This window comes from Nomascus leucogenys, chromosome X, assembly GCF_006542625.1.
Source record: "Nomascus leucogenys isolate Asia chromosome X, Asia_NLE_v1, whole genome shotgun sequence".
Lineage (NCBI taxonomy): Eukaryota > Metazoa > Chordata > Mammalia > Primates > Hylobatidae > Nomascus > Nomascus leucogenys.
This window is the reverse complement of record NC_044406.1, coordinates 3,917,927-3,939,209: the sequence shown is the minus strand read 5'-3', so window position 1 is coordinate 3,939,209 and position 21,283 is coordinate 3,917,927. Positions and strand designations below refer to the sequence as shown.

At 36.8% G+C, this 21,283-nt stretch overlaps 1 non-coding gene across 1 annotated transcript; it reads right to left on the bottom strand.

The window, feature by feature from the left end:
- Positions 1 to 5,020: 5,020 nt before the first annotated feature.
- Positions 5,021 to 5,151, bottom strand: LOC115833446. The gene has a single exon (XR_004028878.1). It is a non-coding gene; the product is annotated as a small nucleolar RNA SNORA20 (small nucleolar RNA).
- Positions 5,152 to 21,283: the final 16,132 nt, after the last annotated feature.

Genomic DNA, 21,283 nt, shown 5'->3' with positions numbered 1-21,283 from the left:
CACAGCCTTATAAAGTGCAAGGGAAAGAACATAAAGTCCCACAGTTAGTCAGTGTAGCGCATCTAATACAAAACTCCCACAAATGTGGACCTCTAAAGCATTTCAACCTCAGGGAAGGGTGAATTAGAAATGTGCCCTCTCACAAAGATAGCAAAGAAAATTGCCTATCTGCAATCTTGGCTCTCAATAGAAGGGATAAATAATCTACCCTTGAAAGCTCATAACCACCAGGCAGTACATTTTTAGCCTGATTAGACAATTCCTCTGTGGCCCTAGAATTTTTATACATAAATTAATTTTTATTTATTATTTTTTTTTGAGACAGGGCCTCACTCTGTCGCCCGGGCTGGACTGTAGTGGCATGATCTCAGCTCACTGCAACCTCCACCTCCTGGGTTCAAGCGATTCTCCTGCCTCAGCCACCCGAGTAGCTGGGACTACAGGCATGTGCCACCATGCCCAGCTAAGTTTGGTATTTTTAGTAGAAATGGGGTTTCACCCTGTCGGCCAGGCTGGTCTCGAATCCCTGACCCCAGGCGATCCACCTGTCTCAGCCTCCCAAAGTGCTGGGATTACAGGCATGAGCCACCACGCCTGGCCAAATTAATATAAAGTGACCTCACACTTAGTGTCCCCAGCCCCTGTCAGATGCAAACTCATATGCTCCCACAGGCTTTGATACAATCCCACAGAAACAATTGCAAGACAAATCATAGGCTATCATGCCAAAAATTCGTGAAATGCACACAAAACAAAGGCACCAGGAGGGAGAGACTTCAGGGATAACAACCAAATGCACAGTCTTCAAATACTTGCATAAATACACACTGATTTTTTTTAAGTGCATATGTGATACCAAAAAACTCCATTGATTGTGATTATAATTTGAAGCCATTACAGTTTTTAAAATCTTGATACATTATGGTGCATATCCACTTAGAGTGTTAAACCGGATGTAACAAAAGCTGTGTACATGAAATCCAGTTTGTCATGGGAAGCTTCCAATAGATTTTAATTTGGACATACAGGAATCCAGCATTTAACTTAGTTCTTAATCTTTTGCTTTTATTTTATTATTGATGTTTTCTACTATAAAAGTAACTATTGTTGGCAAATTTATATCAATATCCCTATCATTTTCCCTTAATGTGCTATGCAATACTATTTTTTATACAGGTGAGCACTGGTAATTGTGTCAGGTTGTTTTATTGCTGCTGTAAGAAGTTGCCATGAGCCTGATGGTTTAAAACAACACATATGTATTTCTTTACAGATATAGGAGCCAGCAATAGGCCTCACTGGGCTAACTTCACAATGTCCACAGAACTTCATGAGGCTCTAGGGGAGAATTCATTTCCTTCTGTTGTTGATTTTGTGTGTGTGTGTGTGTGTGTGTGTGTGTTTTAACCATGTGGAAATAAAATCTCAAGAAGGATACTATAGAATAGGTTGTACTGAGTAATAGAAAAATTTAATAACCTCACAAATTGAGCTGAGGAATTGTCCCAAAACATATAAACATACACATTGTGTGTGTATGTGTGTGTGTGTATACACACTTTAGAAGCTTCATATACTTTATACATTATATATACCTTACATATATTAGATATTATATATATTTGATATAAATTATATATGTATATACTTTAGATAAAATATATACTTTATATATAATATATATTATGTGAAAAAATATATAATACATTTTAGTAGACATGGTATTTATACCCAGATTTTTGAACACCATTTTTTAGGGAAAATTATAAAGGAAAAATGATATGCTGTATCAAAGGAAATAATAATTTACCATTTCTCATAACTGGGGAAAGACAGGTGTTCTGCCAAGAGTGCTCAATTGGAACTGTGCAAGTTAAAAAAAAAAATTCAAAGAAAAAAGAAAATCAAACCAGTTGGGCATAATTTTGTGAAACTTCATTAAATCAGGAATAAAGAAGAAAACCCTTAAGCTTCCAGAGTAAACATCACACACACACACACACACACACACCCCATACTACATCCAAGTGAACAATAATCTCATTGAGATTAAAATTATTTCTTATATATTTTATTGGAAATAAACTTCATATTACTACTATAAACAGTAATCTCTCTACCTTGCCGTAAATAGAAATTAACAAAAAATATACTATCTTCTTTATTTTTAAAAATGCTTTATCAAATATTTGTAAGATCAAGGAAATATAACTTGTTATGACAAAGCCTATGATCAAGAGTACCTCTCATTCCAGTCCCTGTCTGATGTGGTTTGGCTGTGTCTCCAACCAAATCTCATCTTGAATTGTAGCTCCCACAATTCCCACATGTTGTGGGAGGGACCAGGTGGGAGGTAATTGATCATGGGGGTGGGTCTTTCCTGTGCTGTTCTCGTGACATGAATAAGACTCATGAGATCTGATGGTTCTATAAAGGGGAGTTCTCCTGCACACACTTTTTCTGCCTGCGCCATGTAAGACATGCCTTCGCTTCTCCTTTGCCTTCCTCCATGATTGTGAGGCCTCCGCAGCCATGCTGAACTGTAAGTCCATTAAACCTCTTTCCTTTATAAATTACCCAGCCTCAGGTATGTCTTTATTAGCAGCTTGAGAACAGACTAATACACTGTCATAGGCAGAAAAATGATCCCCAAAGATGCCCACATCATTTTATCTGGAACTTGAGTATATGTTATATCCCATGATGAAGGGAATTATGGTTGCAGATGGACGTCGATAGGCAAAACTTAAAATAAAGAGATTATCCTGCGTTACCCAGGTGGGTTATACATGATCCTTAAAATTGGAAGAAGGCGTTAGAGGAAGAATCAGCCCAATGTTGCTGCCTTCGAAGACATTAGAAGAGACCATGAAAAGAGGAATGGCAGCAACTTCTAGAAGCTGGAATATGCAAGGGAACAGATTCTCCCCTACAGAGACAACCCAGCTCTTCCAACACCCTGGTTTCAGCCCAATAACATTCATTGAGGACTCTGGACTTTCAGAACTGTAAGATAATAACGTTTGTTGTTATAAGACATCAAGTTTGTGGCAGTTTGTTAGAGCAGCCATAGCAAACTAGTTCCAGCACACACACATCATGCCATGGAATTATGTACCTATCATTCCCTCAATTTGTACACAATTTTGCTCCACAGACATATATTCATTGTATAATTTTTTAGTGGTCTTATCTGCACATGATTGGGGTCACATTGCATACCCTCTTGTGGAACTTGATTTTCTCCATAAGCTTTGTCTATGAGACACACGCAGACTTATAGATGTAGTTATGCTTCATTTCTCTTTATTGCATCACTATGTCACAAGCTTATTTTTAGGATGATGGTATATCTTAGGTTCTCCCATAGATACCCCATTTACACACAGTTTAGTTACTGTTAATGTCCCACCTATTAGCAGATGTGTTGAACCTACCTTTGCAAGTTATTATCAGTGAGAAAATTATAACCGTAAGCTAAGCCAACCCGATCCCCATCTTGCCTTTCCCTTAATTATTCCTGGGCTACTGGGCCAAATTAACTTTGGAAGACACTCAGGCTACAGTTTAAATGATAATAAGCCTTGCCCCAACCCACTTTTGTAAAGCTGACGGGAGGCCATCAGCCCGGGGGAGAGGAGAGGAGAGGAGCTTGAGTCCCGCAGACATAAAAGATTGTCAGCCATTATTCCAGAGGTTGTAAGATACACAACTTCCCCAATTACTCCTGCAAATAAAACACTATTGCAGATTGGCCTTTTGAGATATCTTTCCAGGATTTTTGCATTTCAGACACCCATGGCTCCACATGGACCAACGACCCCACTTCTGTGGCCCCACCCAGAAGTAATTTGGCCCAACAGGAGGACAGCCTCAACCCCCTATGATTTCATTTCCACCCCAACCAATCAGCAGCAGGCTCCTGTTACATGGGCACCCCCACCCATTCACCCAAACTGCCCTTGAAAAAACCCTAATCTGGGAGCTTTGAATGAGATGATTTGCATAGGACTCCATCTCCCGCATGGCATGGCCAGGCTTGTGTCTATTCAACTCTTTCTCTACTACAAAGTCATGGTCTTTCTTTCTGCAGTGGGCAGGAAGAACGTCTCAGGTGGTTACAAGGTGAGTTCTACCCATTTTAAGGCTATCATCAACAACTTTGATAAGAACATGATTCTACATGTCTCTTTAGGAAACATAGCCAGAAGGCAAAAGAATGGGTTTAGGATATATTTTACTTTTCAGATGTTGAATACCAAATTGTTCCACAAAGATATCACAACAAAACACACACTGACTCACAGTATGTGAGTTTCTGTTGTCTTCAAGAGAGATTTCATACCTATTGTCAGATTTCTAAATATTTGCAATCTCACAGGTGTAAAATGTTAAGGTTTTACAGTTTAGTTTTTATTTTTCAAGTTACAAACGAGGTTGATTGTATTTTGTTTGTTGGCCATAAATATTTTATTGTCTTTGAAATGTAGCATTGAAACTCAAATACTATTTTATGGTTTTTTGAGTTTTGAAGTGTTTAATGTATTTCAGATATTTACCCTTTGATGTTTATGTCTAGGTTAGTCAAACTATTTATAACCCAAAAGAAACATATTTGAAAGTGAAAGGATACACTATTATTTCTGAACAAACTGGGACATATGGAAGCCTAAATCTTTGTTGCAAATATCAGCTGTTAATGAATAGCGTTTAAAGTTTTAATATAAAAACTTAATCATTTTATTTACTTATTTATGTTTGTTTTTATTCTTTAAGAAATATTTGGCTGGGCATGTTGGCTCATGCCTGTAGTCCCAGCTACTGAGGAGGCTGAGGCAGGAGGCTCACTTGAGCCCAGGAGGTAGAGGCTGCAGTGAGCCATGACTTTGCTACTGCACTCCAGTCTGGGCAACAGAGCCAGACCCTGTCTCTTAAAAAAAAAAAAAAAAAATATATATATATATATATATAAAATATATGTAATACATGTTTATATATAAATCTATGTTTTATATATAATATATATATAGTCCATGCAGAAGAGATGAAAATAGTTACTTCATGTCAATTTACAATGGCCCAATATTATTTTTTCCCGTAAGTATAACTGGCCATATCATTGTGAGACTATACCAACAAATAAATGGGAAGGCACAAGAACTTTTTTTAAGATCTCTCTAGAAGTGAATTTTTGAAATGTGAAATTGGGCTTTTTCCTAGTATCCCAGGACTACTTGATAAATAATCTCTCTTTGCCCCACTGTTTGGTAATTGCATTTCTCTCATACAAATGCTTTTATGTTTCCTAGTTCTAGTTCTAATCACTCCCATTTGAGTCTTCAATATTTAATCCCTCTGTATTCACCTTACTGTCTTCATTACTACAACTTCTGGAATCCTTGGCACACTTTTGGACAAGTTCTGATCTTTGCATTCATCTTCAGAAGACTGTTTTCTGTTCCTGTTTCAGCTAAAGACAATAGACCCACCCTAATCCTAAAGCGATTGCAATGGTGTATAAATTTAGTGGGACAAATGAAGGAGCAGGCTTCATGCTGACTTTCTAGGTAAGATTCCCAGAAAAGTTTCTAGAATCACTAAAATTTATGGATCTTTTATCGTTTGCTATGATTTTAAAAAGCTGGAATTCTGAGAGGTATGTCCTCTAGTTGACATAGATGGACCCCCATATGTCTCAGTCCCTTCAGGCTGCTGTAACAAAAACATCATAAACTGAATGGTTTATAAACAATAGACATTTATTGCTCACAGTTCTGATGGCCAGAAGTTGAAGATTAAGGTGTGGCAAATTCAGTGTCTGGTGAGGACCCACTTCCTAGTTCATAGATGGTGCTTTCCCACTGTATCCTCCCATGGTGGAAGGGGCAAGGGAGCTCTAGGGGGTGTTTTTTAATAAGGCACTAATCCCATTCACAAGGGCTTCACCCTCATGGCGTCATTACCCCTCACATTTCCCACCTCCTAATACCTTGAAGATTAGGTTCCAACATACAAATCTAGGAGGACACAAACACTCAAACCCATAGGCAGATTCAAACGTATTCCACACTCCACTCCCTGTTCTACCACTCAATAGCTACAAACTATTGTAAGGCAATTGTAAAAATATGCACTATAATTGTTGCAGAAAAACTGAACTCACTCCTAACCATGCCAGCCAGCAGAAGCAAGAATTCCAAATGCAGTTGTTTTCCCAGAGGTTTTCAAATCTTACAAGGATGTGTCTGCTTAATAGAAATTGGATCATGTTTGGCCTCAAGTTGTAAATCCAGTGACATGTAGATTTTAGCATTTTAAATAATGCAACAGAATCTACACCGTGCCTTAGAAGGCACTGGTCTTTATTATGTGAGAGAAAATGTTCTGTAAGTTCCACAGGGAAATCTGTAGGGAATCTGATAGCACGTACGTGGGATTTACAATTATGTTAAAGATGGAGGATTTTCTTAAACATGACTACTTCATACTTTTGCCATATTTAATTTTTCCAATGCCACACAATATAGAATCTTAGTTTTCTCCTTAATTAATTAATTAATTTATTTATTTTTGATATGGGATCTCACTCTGCCACCCAGGCTGGATTGCAGTGGTGCAACCATAGTTCACTGCAGCCTCCAACCCCTGGGCTCAAGCAATCTTCCTGTCTCAACTGCCCAAGAAGCTGGGACGACAGGCATGCACGACCATGTGCACCTAATTTCTTTAAAAAACTTTTTTGTAGACATAGAGTCTTGCTATGTTGCGTAGGTTTGTCTCAAACTCCTGACCTCAAGCGACCCTCCCACCTCAGCTTCCCAAAGTGCTGGGATTGTAGGCATGAACCACCATGCCCAGCCCTCAAATTGTTCTTTCTCAGTTGTTAGCTGTATTTTATAGGCACACACATATACATGCATGCTTTCATATGCACACACACGCTCAAATATCTATACCCAAGCACATATATACATACATTATAAATACTATGTTTTAATATATACTTATATATAGCTTCATACTAATATATACAGTTAGCAATATATTTGGTGTTAATATAGATTATATCTTTTGATAATGTTAATATAAATTCTATCTTTGAAAATTACATATTGTTATTGCTGGTATAGGAATAATTTATTCTCTACTTTGTAAGATTCAACTATTCCAACTATATAAAAACTGTGTTGGTAAATCCATAAAAGTATGCTGCCAACAGTAAAATCCCCTGGAAATTTGCAGGTGTCAATAATATCTCTAAAAATATATTTTTCCCCGATGTGAGCAGTGAATATAGGATGGAATGTTTTACCACAGCATTGCCAGGAAATTAACAGTTGGATAGTGGTCACTCAGTGGAAAGTAAAGTGACTGGAGATAGAAGCTCAACCTTCCTTTGGTTTTGTAAAGTACAAGTTCTATTAAAAAGCATGAAGACTGAACTTGGAAACCATTCAGAGTGCCTTGCTTCCCTCATAGATGAGTACTCACATTCCAGGTTCATCTTCAGCTAGGCTACACACGACTGAATATAAGACCACCGAGAAACTAAGATAACTTTGTATTCCCATGGAACTAAGTAATTTAGATTAGCAGCTCTTAAAAATAGTTTGTTCTGAGGATTATTTTTATTAATGTCCTCAAAGCCACTTAATTAGCTTATTCCTCGTCTTTGGTACAAAACTGATAAAAAGAAAGTAAGTGTGACTAAAGTGGAGAGGAACAATAGAGATCCCTTTGTTAGGGATGAAAATAAAAATAAAAATACAAGCACTTTAATTTCATGGATATTAGTTCTGTTAGGGCAAATACCTTGAATATTTGGAAGCCACCTTCGGTGTACCTAGTGTTGAAAACCACTCATTTAGGCTTGAATTTTATGTTTAAAAAATGCAACTGCAGATTGTTTGATTTCATTCTGTTTTCGTTTATTTGCTTACTTGTATATTTAAAATTTTCAGCTTTCCTAAATCATCTACAGGACCACTCTACTTAATTCAATAATTAGGTGCATAATTCTTGTCCTAAAAATGTTTTTCTTCTAAAAAAATATTTACACTTGTATATACAATACTAATCTGCTGATGTTGATCTTTGTTTCTTCAATTGATTTTGATGCGTGTGAACAGCCTTAGCATTTTGAATAATTTCCACTGGAACTTTCTCTCATTAAGAAAATCATATTGTTTTCTTCCTTCTCTTCTTATGGGCTAAAAGAAATAACCAGAAAATAATTTCTAATATAGATATAATTAGTAACTTGATTTGAATTATAACACTATTTTACATTCAGAATATAGGATTTCTATGGTAAACAAAAAAATAATTTTTTGCATGGTTTATTTTTTAATAGTTATTACATAAGGCTTAATGATGTAACATCAATTTGATATGTTTTTAAATTTTAAACATGTATCTTCCTATTTTGACTGACTTTATTACCACTATAGTCTCTGAGAAGCATTCTCTTCCAGAGACCAATAAGACAATCGTTAGATTTGTTTTAAAAAAAAAAAAACCCACCAAAAACCGAAAAACAAAAGCAAAAGAACATAAAACTATCAATTCCAAAGCAAGAAAGAGAAGAGGAAATATTATCATTGTTGAATAATGTCCCATTATGTTGAATACGTCCCGATGTTGAATATGTTGAATAATGTTCCAATATGTCCTACATCTCCTCATATAAACCTTAGCTGGAACTTTCCTATCTAAATTTCTAGCTATGCTGTTGGAGTGTAAAGTAGGGGAGGAATGCCCCATGTTATGGCGATTCATTACTGTTTTTTCTACGTGCTTGTGAGTTCCGCCTTTTGGAATGATGCATGACCTGTCCCCAAAGAGGCTGTTCTGATTGCTGTTGATTGACTAGTACTCCAGTCATTTGATGAAAACAAAGCTGCCTCTCTTATCCTTTATTATAAAATATCCTATTAAACTTCAAAGCTGGCAGAATCAATTTTACCTCTTACTGTTTTCCCTGATGTAACGCTAAAACTTTAAGCACTTCTTCTCCTCCTTCCTCCTTCTCCTCCTCTTGTTCCTCCTCCTCCTTCTCCTTCCTCCTTCATCTTCCTCCTCCTCTTCCTCCTCTTTCTCTGTAATAAAGTATACTATACACAATAAGAAATTTGCTTTTTTTTTCATTAGATGCACATGTTGCTTATTCCCTTGGAACCAATTAAGATATTTTTGCATAATTTAATTATTTCCTATCAAAGGGAAAAATATATCTATAAAAAGAGGATCGGTGATAGCTATCCAGACAGATAAAAAGAAATAGGACATGTGTTTAAGTGTGTCAGATTTCAATTAATCGATTCTTATATTACCATTCATCATTACTATTTAAAAACTTGGAGATGGTAAATACAATTGAGCCAGAATGACTCTTACTATGATTGTAGTTATTTTAAATGCCTCTGTATTAGAGTTTGAAACAGTATAAACTCAGGTTTTAAATATAAGCTTCCCAGCCCTCCATCACAGGTGATGATTTTAAAGGCCACAGAGTTTAAGCGGTTGTAATATTTTGAATAATACTGCTAGAGTTCAGGTACCGAAAATTACCTCCACCCTGACATTTGTTTTACCATTCTAAGGTTCCAAAATCCACTCTTTAGAACATTTAACTTCAACAAAATGACCATGGCTTCCAGTGCGGAAGAGGAAGATAAGAAAACAGGAAATCTCATCCAACTTCTATGTCACCTTCTCTTTTGACTTCAGACCTGTGTTTCATCCAATGTCCACAGTATAGTCAACCATTGAACAATGTGGAGATTAGGGGCATTGATCCCCTCACTGTAAAAATCTGCATATAACTTTTGACTCCCCCTAAACTGAACTACTAATAGTCTACTGTTGACTACTGATAGCACAGTCAATTAACACATATTTTGTATGTTTTATGTGTTATATACTGTATTTTTACAAGAAAGTAAGCTAGAGAAAAGAAATGCCCTTAAGAAAACCCTAAAGAAGACAAAATATATTTACTATTCACTAAGTGGAAGTGGATCATCATAAAGGTCTTCATCCGTGTCATCTTCACATTAAGGGGGCGGATGAGGAAGAGGAGGAGGAGGGGTTGGCCTTGCTGTCTCAGGGGTGGCAGAGGTGGAAGAAAATCCACATGTAAGTGAATCTGCACATTTCAAACTTGTGTTGTTCAAGGGTGAACTATATATAAGACGGTTAGATAAGAGATTAATTATTTATTCCTGGAAGTTTTCCTTGCAGATCACTACATTTCTTAACAACTTCGGTGCCTTTAGAGATAATTCTTTGTGTGTGTGTGTGTGTGTGTGTGTGTGTGTGTGTGAGAGAGAGAGAGAGAGAGAAAGAAAGAAAAGGAGAGAGAGAGAGAGAGAGAAAGGCAGACCAAGAGCTGTGGAGTTTATTGCCAAAATATAGCAAAGTTGCACACCGTGGTCAACAGGACCTGCCAGTTCTTAATGTCTTCCCTTCAGAGACATCTTATGAGTGGTGAAGAGCTCTGTGTAATACACTGCATACATATAGGGAAGACAAGAACTGAGAGATCCTATGCCAAGATATGTTTTCCTCCCATGCATAAATTGGTCACTTGCCTGCCTGTCAAGGCTTCAGAGAAATTTTTTTTTAAACATATTTCCAAAAACACAGGGTAGTTGCTGAAGAGGCTGAGTCAGATTTGAAATGGAAAAGTACCAAGTAATACATAGGCAGACATATTTTTTTCAGATGGAAGCTAAAGTTTATACTTAGTTTGCTCACTTCTGGATGCTTAGGCTATTGGATAGCCTTACAAAGCATAATGAGATTACACATGTAAATAAGGGGAAAAGGTTAATCTCCAATGGCATATTGGCATCCAATACATAATGGATATGTGACAGAGAAATGAGGCTCAGAGGGTGGAGTTGAAGGCAGAGAGAGAAAGAAGGAAAAATTCTACAAAGCCTTATTGGATCCAAGATTCAGGATGAGACTCTACTGTTTGGTTATTCCCCACATATTAAGAAGTTTCAACTGTGGATTGTGAATATACTAAAAAGTACTGAATTAGTAAATAAATAAATGAATAAATAAATAAATAATGAAGCTTCACCTGGGAAATCTAATCTAACTTAAAAGACAATTAGATTAACTCTTACAGTGAGGAAGAATAGGTTTAATAAAATTATTCTATTCTGTGTACTTAAGTGGTTAATATGTTTTTCTTTTGTAAGTCCATTTAAAAAAATTATGTTTCACCTGTGCTTTATGGTCAGGAGATAATTGAAATGATGCTTTCCTTTCAATAACCAAATGGATAAAGTGGTTACCATGGAAAATTTCCTTGAAATAGATACCAAATTCACAAATCAATTTCAGCAATATATGAGAAAGTTATATCATGACCAAATGTGTTTTGTCCAGAAACCTAAGGTGGATTTAACATTTGAAACTCAATATTCATCTCCATAATTCCAACCAGAATAAAGTTGAAATATTATATAATCAACTTAGTGGGTGCAGGAAATAATATTTGAAAAAAAAAACTAAACAGGAGAATGCATAGGCAAATTTTAGTATATTTTATACAATGAGGTTTTTGGTGTTTTGTTTTGTTTTTTTTTTTTTTTTGATGGAGTCTTGTTCTGTCACCCAGGCTGGAGTGCAGTGGCGTGATCTCGGCTCACTGCAACCTCTGCCTCCTGGTTTCAAGCAATTCTCCTGCCTCAGCCTCTTGAGTACCTGGGATTACAGGCACGTACCACCATGTCTGGCTAATTTTTGTACTTTTAATAGAGATGGGGTTTTGCCAATATGTTGCCTGGGCTGGTCTCGAACTCCTGACCTCAGGTGATCTGCCTGCCTCGGCCTCCCAAAGTGCTGGAATTACAGGCATGAGCCACCATGCCCGGCCTAATGGGATATTATTCACCAATAAAAGAAAAATCGAGTACTGATGGACAAACAACATGGGTCTCATAGATGTTATATTGGGTGAAAGACACCAGTCAGGTATGGTGCTGTACACCTGTAGTCCCAGCTCCTCAAGAAGCTGCAGGGGGAGGATTGCTTGAGCCCAGAATTTCCAAGCTGCCATGAGCTATGATTGTGCCACTGCACTCCAGCCTGGACAACAGAGTAACACCTTGTCTCTATAAAACAAACAAAACAAAACAAAACAACCAGACACAATGGCATGTATATTTATGTGTTGAGATTACATTATATGAAGTTCAACAACAAGCAACAAACCATCCATGTTAATACAAAATAGAATCCTGCTTTCCAATGCTGGAAGGAGCATAGAAGAAAGTTTTCCTGTGATGAAAATATTCCACATCTTGATTGGAGGGGTAGATGCATGGGATTATCATAGTATCAAAGCACACATTAATAGTCTATGCATTTTTCTCTAATTTTTATCATGCCACGTTGTGAATAAGCAGACATACTTACACACAGTCACAGAATTATAGGCACAGTGGGCATAGAAAGAAAGTGGAAGGAAAAGCAACAGTCATAATGAGAAGCTATTGTCCCTAAACATGAAGATGGTTGGCATTCTGTCTTTGTTTTGGTATAATTCATATCCACTTCTTTCAGTCATGATATTGATACAATGATAGAGGCGGGAGGCAGAGAAATTCTAGACAGAAAAGGATAGTTCCCCAACAAAAGCCCACCCTCAAGCCTAAAACCATGGCCCAAAGTGAGAACTGACACCCCTGTTTTCGTGCTCATATGTTGCCTTTTCAAAACCAATTTGCTTTTCCTCTTATGTCCTAACGTGCTGGCTAGTAGAGAAAAACAAATCAACTCTCTAAATTAATTTGCTTTTCCTCTTATGTCCTAACCTGCTGGCTAGTAGAGAAAAACAAATCAACTCTCTCTTTGACGTGGGTTTAAACTCAGTCTCATTCAACGCTGTGAATAGTTTTTGTTTGTTTGCAGTGTTGGGCAACATTTCTTGGAAAGAAATCTCAAGACTCTCTGTTTTCTGTCTCTTATTTCTCTCTCCAAGATGTGAAGGAGAGACTTTGGGCTCTTGGATATAAAGGAGAGATGGTTCATTGGGCGCCATGTTGGATTATCCTGGTCTTTGTCGTTGTGCTTTGTCTACCTGGGAGCTGTGTGCTATGCTAGACTTCTGAATTAATGTCTCTAACAGGTTCTGTTCACTGTCTTTCTCTGTGCTACATCCTCACTGATGCACCTTCACCATCGGTGCCATTATGGGGACAGACCCTGACACTCTTCCTTGACCCTTGATCTCCATTCATTTGAACCAGGAACTCTCTGCTTACTTCTAGGATCCTGTGACTTTGCTTGGTCTTGTAAACCAAAATTAAAATCCTAAGCTCTCCAAACAACTCAACAGATCTTCTCTGGTCTCCGGGGTCCCCAGAGAAACCTGAAAACTAAATACCTGGCCATGACAGGAATGGAGGTGGGACACAACTCATTATATCCCTCCCATTTGGAGTTTAGGCATAACAACTGACCGGGGTTCATGCTAAAATAAAATAGAAACAAGGCTGGGCACGGTGGCTCACGCCTGTAATCCCAGCACTTTGGGAGACTGAGGTGGGCTGATCACGAGGTCAGGAGATCGAGACCATCCTGGCCCACATGGTGAAACCCCATCTCTACTAAAAAAAAATACAAAAATTAGCGGGGCATGGTGGTGCATGCCTGTAATCCCAGCTCCCCGGGAGGCTGAGACAGGAGAATTGCTTGAACAATGGAGTCGGAAGTTGCAGTGAGCCGAGATCATGCCACTGCACTCCAGCCTGGTAACAGAGCAAGACTGTCTCAAATTAAAAAAATAAAATAAAATAAAAAATAGACACAATAAGACTGACAAAGCAGACTCTTTGTGATAATAAGATAGCAAATTATAAACAGGACCTAAGGCTGTGCCAGGCAAGCATTAAGTCTTGCATCCCTGCAGGTCACTCTGACCCAATGTATACTGGTTAACAGACTTCCTTATCTTAAACATTCCTTTCTGCTGACTCCAAATTTTTAGACAAAGCTTTACTCCTTGAACCAATTGCAACTTAAATAATCTCTTGGCCAGGCAGGATAGCTCATGCCTGTAATCCCAGTACTTTGGGAGGCTGAGGAGGGAGAATCGCTTGAGCCAAGGAGTTCCAGGCTGCAGTGAGCTATGATCACACCACCGCACTCCAGCCTGGGCCACAGAGCAAGACTCCCTGTCATTAAAACAAATAAAATAAGAATCTCTGAACCCATCCATAACCTGCAAGGCCCTGCTTCAAGATATTCCAACTCTGTGAGCAAAACCAATGTATACCTTCCACGTACTGATAGCTGTCTTTATTTTTCCACGTACTGATAGCTGTCTTTATTTTTAACTCTTGACTCCCTAAAATATGTAAAGCCAAACTATAATCTGACCACCTTGGGTGCACTTTCTCAGGAGTTCCAGAAACTGGGTTCCTGGATGATGGTCACTCATTTGGTTCAGAATAAACTCCTTTAAAATATTTTACAAAGTCTAGTTTTTCTGTTAACAGTTTTGGCATACAGGTGAATTTTTATTAACCTCAGAACATGCAAGTGATATGAGGGGAGGGCCACACATCCTTTTAGGAGGTTGTTATTTTCAAAGGAGTTTCTGGCCAAGGGAGTCAGTGCAGGATGAAATCTAGCTTTACTGTGTTTACTAATCTTTGTTTCCCAGACTAGTTATGTCTGCCCAGAACACCAGATGCCTTTTTCTAATTCACACACAAGTTTATCAAGCTGTAGGGTTTCCTTGAAGTGGTGTTGTGTGATAATTAAGTAAGGATAAGACCAAGGTTAAAGGAAAACCTGTACTTAAATTTTCCCCCAAGTCTTATATCATTACATTAATGTGCCCCTTCTTGGCACCTGGTATGTAGCTAGCAAGTTATTAATCTCTCTGATTTATTTAACATGGGAAGGGGAGAAAAAAATTGGGATCACATTGTTTTAGTCCTTTTGGAAATTTTATGTATATAAATATACATGTATATGTATATATAATATAACATATTATATATTATACATTATTATAAAATATTAGGTTTTATATATAACTTCATATATATTATAATATATTTATATATAATATAAAATATAGTCACATATTTTATTATATTCATACACAATATATAATATGTACCACATAATATATTATAGTATATATTATATAAAATTTTATTATAACATTTAATATATATTAATTTATATGCATATTAATGACATATAAATAATGTATAAATTATATATCATTATATATTACATGTAATATAATATAATATTACATTATATAATAAATACAATGTTTACTATAATATACATTATATATTATATTAAATGATATATTATTTAATACAATATATGATTTATTATGAATTCTATATTATAATGTAAAATTTATAATTTATTATATTCAATATTATAATGTACTTACATTATTATACTTATACTTACATATAATATTATACTAACATATAATATTTAATAGGCCATATTAAATATTATAACTTTGTATTATAATATTTAATGTAGTCTATTATATTATTAATATAATGCATGTTATATATACTTTATATATTGACATAATATTGTATTATTAATGTATTATACATATTAATATAAAATATGTATTGTTAGTAAACTATAAAGTATATATAATATATAATAAATCATATGCAATATAATTAGTAATTATATAATTAATTATATGCATTATATATAATTAATATATGCATTATATATAATTATATAATTAATATATAATTAATATATATTAATTATATAATAATATATAATTATTATATAATTAATATATAATTATTATATAATTTATATAATAATATATACACATATATAATACATATATACATATAATACATATACAATACATATATAATACATATATATCTAATACATAATTATATCACATATATAACATATATAATCATATATATGAATATACATCATATATGTATATAACAAACCTAGATGGTGTAGCCTACCACACAACTAGTGTATAGGGTCTAGCCTAGTGCTCCTGGATTACAAACCTGTATAGCAGGTTACCATACTGAATACTGTAGGTGGCTGTAACAGAATGGTAAGTATTTGTGTATCTAAACATATCTAAACATAGAAAAGGTACAGCAAAAATTCAACATAAAAGATAAAAAGTGGTACCCCTGTACAGGACACTTACTATGAATGGAGCTTGCAGGACTGGAAGTTGCTCTGGGTGAGTCAGTGAATAAGTGGTGAGTGAATGTGAAGGCCTAGGACATTCCTGTACACTAGTGTAGACTTTACAAACACTGTACAATTAAGCTACACTAAATTTATACATTTTTTATTTCTTCAATACTAATTTAACTGCCCATCAGGTTCACCTTGCCCACTGACTAGACAGAGCCAATTTATCAAGACAAGAGAGTGGCACAGAGAAAGAGTTATTCACACAGAGCTGGCTGTATGGGTGTAACAGTTCGTTTTCATGCTGCTATGGAGAAAGACCTGAGACTGGGTAATTCACAAAGGAAAGAAGCTTAATCGACTCACAGTTCTGCATGGCTGGGGATGCCTCAGGAAACTTACAATCATGGTGGAAGGGGATAGAGAAGCAGGCAGCTTCTTCACTGGCCAGCAGGAGAGAGTGAGAGTGCAGAGCCAAGAGGGGAAAAGCCCGTTATAAAACCATCAGATCTCACGAGAACTCACTCACTATCACGAGAACTGCATTGGGCAACTGCCCCCGTGATCTAATCACCTTCCATAAGGTCCCTCCCCCAACATGTGGGGATTAGAATTCGGACTACAATTCAAGATGAGATTTGGCTGGGGACACAGAGCCAGACCATATCAACAGGAGATCGGAGTTTTATTATTATTCAAATCAGTCTTCCGAAGAATTCAGGGATCAGAGTTTTTAAGGATAATTTGGTGGGTGAAGGGCCAGGAAGTCAGGAGTGCTGATTGTTTGGGTTGGAGATGAAATCACAGGGAGTCAAAGCTGTCCTCTTGCACTAAGTCAGTTCTTGGGTGGGGGCCACAAGATCAGAGGAGCCAGTTTATCGACCTGAGTGGTGCCAGCTGATTCACTGAGTGCATGGTCTGCAAATCATCTCAAGCACCCAGCTTTGGTTTTAAATAGTAATGTGATCCCTGGGAGCAATTTGGGGAGTGTCAGAATCTTGAGCCGCCAGCTGCATGACTCCTAAGTCATAATTTCTAATATTGGGGCTAATTTGTTAATCCTACAAAGGCAGTCCAGTCTCCAGGCAGGAAGGAGTTTGTTTTGGGAAAGGGCTGTTATTGCCTTTGTTTTAAAGTTAAACTGTAAATTCAGTTTGGCCTATGCTCAGGAATGAACAAGGACAGCTTGGTGGTTAGAAGCAAAATGGAGTTGGTTAGGTCAGATCTCTGTCACTGTAATAATTCTCAGTTATACTTTGCAATGGTGGTTTCCCTAACTTAACATTAGTTTACTACTATTTTTTACTATAAACCTTTTAATTTTTAAAAAATCTTTTTGAGTCTCATCATAACACTTAGTTTAAGACCCAAACACATTGTGCAGCTGTACAAAAATACATTCTTTATATCCTTATTCTATAAGCTTTTTTCTATTTTTAAAATTTATTATTATTACTATATTTTCTTTTCCAACCTCTTTTAGAAAACTAAGACACACATTAGCCTAGACACACAGGGTGAGGGTTATCAATATCACTATCTCCCACCTCCACATCTTGTCCCACTGGAAGGTCTTCAGGGGCGATAACATGCACGGAGCTGTCCCCTCCCATGATAATGATGCCTTCTTCTGGATACCTCCTGGAGCACCTGCCTGAGGCTCTTCTTGAGGAATAGATTTGTCTGCACTACAAACACAAGACTCATGTGTTTCACTACAATGTTAAGATGGCTACAATGTCATTAGGCAAAGGGACTTTTTCAGCTCCATTATGATCTCATGGGACCACCATCCTATATGCAGTTGACCATTGACTGAAACCTTGTTATATGGCCCATGACTACATCTATATCTCTATCTAATCTACATTATCATCTCCAAAAATAGAATCATCATCTGTTACTCATATTGCCCTGAGAAGTCTGCTTTTTCCTCTACGTTGTCTGGATAGTCCAAGTTATTTTATGAAATGCAGACAAGAATGTAAGATGTTCACCTCTAACCATCCACTAAGCTCAATCTTGAATTGTGCTTTAATTTTGACCTTCGATGAGTCTTGGCTTCATTGGGATGCAGCCAGCAACCACATGACAACTACAATTGTCATATTTAAAGGATATCTGTTAGTGTATCTCTTAAACTGTTTGAGTCAGGAAGGATTTGAATCCATTCAACATTTTATCTTCCTTTAAGGCTTACAGGTAGACCAAAATAAGAAACATTTATGGCAGACAATTTATTTCAAGACAAATTAAATTTAGTTTAGCTTTTTTTTTCCCTTTGATTTTAGGCACATTTTTCTTTTTTATGAGAGTTTAAACTAATTTATTTAAATTTTTGTTGATTTAAAAATATATATTCTTACTAAAACATGCACCTCAAAGGTGGTTATCCACCTATACAATACACTGACAACACATATATGCATAGTAACATATTTTGAAAAACACTTTCTATTTTCTACAATCATAACCTTGTTGACAGGTTTTAAATTTTGGAAGCAGATCTTGAAGTTTTAGTTAACAGAATACAGATGAAATGTCAGAGATTTTCAAGGACATAGCTCACCCATACATTTTTCCTTAGGGATAAAAAGAAAAAGACATAAGAAGTCGACATTAATCAAACTAAACTTTCTGAATTCTGAATAGTTCTGACACACATTTATCTATTTTCCACTGAAAATGCATTCAAAGTACCATCTCTATATAAATGTTTGAACATTAATTTTGCTTCGCTTTTAGAATAAATTTCATTTTATTTTCCTTGCTTGTGCATGTTTTATGGACCTCCGTGGAGTCTAACTTAAAATGCTGTTTGTGGAGTTTTAGTAAGATAAGTAAGCAGCAATGAGGAAGGGGGCCCAGGTCGGGGAGAGCAATTGTTGTGAGAGACTCTCTAATCACAGACAAACCGCTGGCACAACATCCTGCTCCCAAATGCCTCGCTCTGCACATAGCCCCAGGGGCATGAACTTGTTCTGCACACAGTCCCCTCCAGCACGACTCCATAAAACTTCCCTCTAGCCTCTGCCTCTTTGCAGACAGCTTTCTTGCAGCATATTTTCATGCTTTCTCGAATATATCTGCCTTCTTTATCCACAACTGTCTCAATAAATTCTTTTGCCGCCAGCGATGCTGGCCCCAGCCAGTGCATCCATGACACTATTTTCAAAGATGAAAACACAGAATAATAACAAAATATCTACTTTAGTATTTAATCAGAAACTGTGGCCTCACATAAGATGATGAGCATATTTCAATCAAAACTATTGGCCGGATGCAGCAGCTCATGCCAACACTTTGGGAGGCCGAGGTGGGGGAATCACTTGAGCTCAGGAGTTGAAGACCAGCCTAGGCAACATGGTAAGACACCATTTCTATTTTTAAATAAAGAAAAGAAAAGAAAAAAAAGAAAAGATTATTTAACAAAATATTGACCCAAGTTGTGATCTTTATTCAGAAAAAAAGTTGTGTTAGAATACTGTTTTTTCTGATTTTTTTCATTAAATATATACTTCTCCAATATATTTCAAGTTTTCCACAATGAACATATTGTCTTAGCAGTCAGAAGAAAAACCCACACTTTGTATTCTTTGTTATTTTGAGAAAGTGGATAAACTGGTATACATTATACAGTCATTCTTTGGTATTTATGGGGAATGGGTTCCAGGACTCCTACCAATACCAAAATTCACGGTATTTATTCCTTATTATATGCCCATGTGAAATCATTCCCACCAAATTGACAATTTCATAGCAACTTGCTTTTTAACACTGTTGGGTGAGACCAGAAAAAACTTTAGTCTAGGGCCAAACTACTGAAACGATACTCTTCTTTATTTTATTTATTTTATTTTTTTTAAGAGACAAGGTCTTTGCTGCCCAGGCTAGATTGCAGTAGCACAAATCAGTGCTTATGGCAGCCTCAAACTCTTGGGCTCTAGCAATCCTCCTGCCTCAACCTCCCAAGTAGCTGAGACTACAGGCATGCGCCATCATGCCCAGCCTGATATTTTTATTTTTATTTTGATAAAGACTGGGTCTTATTATGTTTCCCAGGCTGACCTTGAATCCCTGGTCTCAAGTGATCCTCCTCCCTCAGCATCCCAAAGCGCTGGAATTACAGGCTGTTAACACTTAAGCTATCCACGGATGGCAAAGCTATAAAAGAGCACTGTTAAAAGTGTTAACTTCCTCTGGGGCTTCAGAAGTCATGGGTGAGGGGTGCAGCATAGCAGGTCGAGTGAGTGGAATTCGCCCCTGCCAGTGCCCATGTACTCCAGTTTCCACCCGTGTAAGGGTCAGGGAAATATTCTGCTTCAATATCGTTCTTGATAATATAAAATTTGTTGCTGTTTGTATTCACCAAAGCTGAAGTTAAAGAAAGCAATGTGTAATTCCAAATAATAAACACATACCTCCTCAATGATAACCCCCTTTGTTTAATTCTGCTTTTTATTAATTTTCCCAAGGTCCATTTTAATTCCACCGTTCAATTTCCTCTTGCAGATTTCCTTGCACTTTCTTTTCAGACTCACAGAACTTCAGACTTCACCCACCCTCTACACACCCTCCTCCCTTGAAAGAGTAGGAACAAACATAAATATATTTATGTAAACATTTAATAAAGAGTAAGGTTTCATTTAACCTAAATATGTTTATATAAATATATTTATGTTTGTTCTTACTCCTTGAAGTTCTTTGAGGGTTCATAAAATAACTGATCTTTCTCCTAGTGAAGCAAGGAAATATGTAACTCCTACCTGGATTTCTAATTATACAGACTGTAGAGATTTGAGGCACCCATGTCGGGGATGGGTAAAACTGATGGTAGCAGAAGGCAGACAAATCTCTAGGCAGACAGGGGAGGGTCCCTGGTGAACCCCCACCTTCAAACCAAAGACAGTTTAAAGCCTGAAAGCCAAAGCTATGAGTCTCAGTAAATCCGCAGACCAGATTGAGAACCTCTCCTTCCGTTTGTGGTGCTTTCCTCTGATGAACCCCCACTTTTCACCTATACCTGCCCTGCCCTACCCTAATTGGTTTCTGCACTGTTGCCTTTTTTGCATACTCACAGACCAAT